This window comes from Tupaia chinensis, unplaced genomic scaffold, assembly GCF_000334495.1.
Source record: "Tupaia chinensis unplaced genomic scaffold, TupChi_1.0 Scaffold000081_1, whole genome shotgun sequence".
Classification (NCBI taxonomy): domain Eukaryota; kingdom Metazoa; phylum Chordata; class Mammalia; order Scandentia; family Tupaiidae; genus Tupaia; species Tupaia belangeri.
In genome coordinates this window covers 4,354,788-4,358,339 of record NW_006159542.1, presented here as the reverse complement: position 1 = coordinate 4,358,339, position 3,552 = coordinate 4,354,788, and the positions used below count along the sequence as shown (strand labels likewise).

Sequence of the window (3,552 nt, the reverse complement as noted above, 5' to 3'; positions counted from 1 at the left end):
AAAAAAAAAAAAAAAAAAAAAAAAAAAAAAAAAAAAAAAAAGGAAGGTCAATTCTGGCAACTCCTCAAAAGTAGGCTGCAATTTTTCTGGAAATTGTTTTTCAATAGTAAGGGTAAAATTTTTTTGCTTGGTGTATTTTAGTTGCTGTTCTGACCGTAGACACTTCTTCCTCAAAGTAGGCTAGTTGTACCATAAGAAACTTATCTCTGAGCCAGCCAGGTAGTATGGTGGCTAAGGCAATTGGATCCCACGTGGCCAATCATCTGGTTTAAGTCCCAGCTTGAAAAGCATGCCAGTCATGTGTGTGTGCACACTCAAAATCCCAAGAAGAGAATGGAGGAGAAAGAATTGAGGCATGGCCATCCCCTGGAGGGTGTGCTCCCTCTCTCTTTCTCTCTCTCTCCCTTTTTGGTGAGTGTACATGCTTTACAGCAAACTAGAAAGAAAGAAACTTATCTCTTAGATCACCTTGAACCCTTGAAAAAATGGTGACTTGTACTGTTATACACAGTAATGCTGCCCCATTTACTCCCTCTAGTCCGGTGGCATCTCAGGGGACAGCTAGTCACAAAAGATACATGACCTGGAGTAACTGAGACTAGCCCTTCATCTATGCCTTCAGTTCCAGCAAATGTTCGTGCCGGCCACGGTCACATCAGGTTTCTAATTTTTTCTCTATGTCACCAGCTTAATTTGCATAGTTCAGGACCTATGCAAATTAAGTATTTAGTAGGTGTTTCCTGAAGGAGCAGTGGATGAGTGTCTTTGAGTGTGTAATTAATAAGTTACTCGATGAAGACAATGTAAGTACATTTGGAAAACAATTACTCTTTTAATTCTAATATGTCATCCAATATTAATATTATTTAATTTCTGAGTCAGTGGTTCTCAGGTTTTTTTGGAGAGGCTTTTGCTATAGGGCGCGTGTGCGCTCTCCAGAAAGACAGAGAGAGACAGAGAGTCAGAAAGTGAGAAATCCCCCCGCAGGGGGGATGGCCATGCCACAATCCCTTCTCCTCCATTCTCCTTTCGGGATCTTTGGCACGCATGCGCATGCACCCAGTGTTTTGTAAGCCACTGGGTCTGGGATTTGAACTGCGATTGACTACATGGGAGTCCAGAGGCGTAGCCATTACGCCATTTGCTCGTCCCTTCACTCCTAAAAATTAGAGTCGATCGACTACATGGTAGTCCATCGGCGTAGCCATTAAGCCATTTGCTGGTCCCTTCACTCCTAAAAATTAGAGCTTTGGGGACTGGCAGGTGCTGTGGTGGTTAAAGGCTCCCACGTGGCCAACCATGGTTCAAATCTCAAACCTGATGACTTCCTTTTCCCACTTCCCTCTCTCTCTTTCTGTCTCTGGTCAAATTGGAAAATAATAATAAATAAAGTTAAAATAAAATAATTCTTTAAAAAATAAATCATAGCTTTTGGGAATAGCAGATGGCATAATGGTTATGTTGCTGGACTCCCATGTAGTTGACTATGGTTCAAGTCCCAGACTCAGTGGCTTAAACTTAGTACAGGCATGTGTGCGTGTGTGTCCAGAATCCTAGAGGAGGATGGAGGAAAAGGGATCGAAGCATGGACATGCACCCTGAGGGATGATTTTTCACTTTCTGTCTGTCTCTCCGGCAAGTACACGTGCCTTATAGGAAAAAAACCCTCAAAAGAAAAATTAAAATGAAAAAACCACACCTGGTGCATGTGTGCACATTTCTAAAATCCTGAGAGGAGAATGGAGGATCTCTAACAATTCTGTTTGATGACTTTTTATGATGTGTATCTCCTCTTTCAGACCATGGAAGAACTTCCTCACCTCCTGGAATTTGGTGTCACTTCTCCTGCATCTTCTGGAGTTTGTTGTCTCTCTTCTCTTGCATCTCTGTTAGTTTTGTCACTATGCATATTTTAAATTCTTTATCTGCCATTTCCATGGGTTCCTTGGGGCCAGCAGATAGCATGGTGGTTAAGGTGCTGGACTCCCACATGGCTGACTGATATTTGAGTCCCAGATCTGGTGGCTTGCTTTTTCACTCTCCCTTCCCCTTTCTCTGTCTCTCTCTGGTCAAATAAAAATAATAGTAATAATAATAATAAATAAAATTCAATAAATAATTCTTTTTAAAAAGTATTTAAGTATTAGTAAAAAAAATCTATTGCATTTTAACATAAATGACATTATTTTATGAAAAATACTTTCCCAAAACAAATAAAAATTTAATTGGAATGAACAGTATTGTCTTACATTTTTGCAAATCTCTTTCAAGTTTGGCTTAAATAAAAAAAAAGACAGTTACATTCTTACATCTGCTTCCATAGTCACCCTTTGGCAATATATTGTTTGGGTTTAAATATAAAAAGAAAATCGTGAGAGGGAACCAGCAGTTAGCGTAACAGCTATGTCGCTGGACTCCCACGTAGTCGACCGTGGTTCATGTCCCGGACCCAGTGGCTTAGAACTCACACCGGGCGCATGTGCGTGCGTGCCCAAGATCCCAAGAGGAGAATGGAGGAGAAGGGATTGCGGCATGACCATCCCCCCTGGGGTGTGATTTCTCGCTTTCTGTCTCTGTCTCGCTCTGTCTGGCGAGTGCACGCGCCCTATAGCGAAAACCTCTCCAAAAAAAGAAAAAGAAATCGTGAGAACCTCAGGGACTCCCTGAAAGGCTCTTAGAAATCCCCCAGTCCTCAGATCACACTTTCAAAACTCCTGGAATACAGCATTACCTGTATTATTTCACTAGTATTATTATCTCTAGTATCTCATTATTATTATACATTAACCTCATGATCCTGGTACACTAATTTCAAGAAGTACCACAAAGAAATTATTTAAAAACAGTTTGGTAGCAAGAAAAGTCATAACCTTTTAGAATAACTAAAAAAGCTTCATTTAAAAATTTAATTATATGCTCTTAGTATTTATTTTATTGTGAGAGTACTCATAATATACAATTTAAGAGTAGTGAGATTTAGAACCATTGCTGCTAATTCCAGAACATGTCATCACCCCAAAAGGAAACTGCACCTATTAAACAGTTGCTCCCTCTTCTCCCCAGATCTCCCCAGATCTTGGCTCCCCATCTGCCTCATGTCTGTCTAGATTTACCACCTATAGATATTTCATATAAATGGAATTATACAAAATGTGGCCTTTTAAGTTTGACTTCTTTTGCTTAGCATGATGTTTTCAAAGTTTGTCCATATCATTGCATGTAATAGTGCTTTATTCCTCTTTATGCCTAAACAGTATTCCATTGTGTAAGTAGACCATATTTTATTTGTTCATTTACTGATATATATATATATGAGTTGTTTTCACTTTTTTTCTGTTGTGAACAGTGCTTCCATGACCATTTGTACAAATATTTGTGTGAACACCTGTTTTCAATTCTTTTGACTCTCCCAGGAGCAGAATCAGTGGGTCACATGGCAAGTCTATGTTTAACTTATTGAAGAACTTACTAGTTTTTTTTCTTTTTTGGAGAGTTGTTTTTTTTTTTTTTTTTTTTTTTGTTATGGTGCATTCGTGCTGCCCAGAAAGAAAA

General features: G+C 39.2%; 1 protein-coding gene across 4 annotated transcripts in view; it reads left to right on the top strand.

The window, feature by feature from the left end:
* Positions 1-3,552, top strand: part of LOC102481336 (E3 ubiquitin-protein ligase RNF183) — a 54,293-nt gene that overhangs the window by 6,583 nt on the left and 44,158 nt on the right. The window lies entirely within an intron of this gene.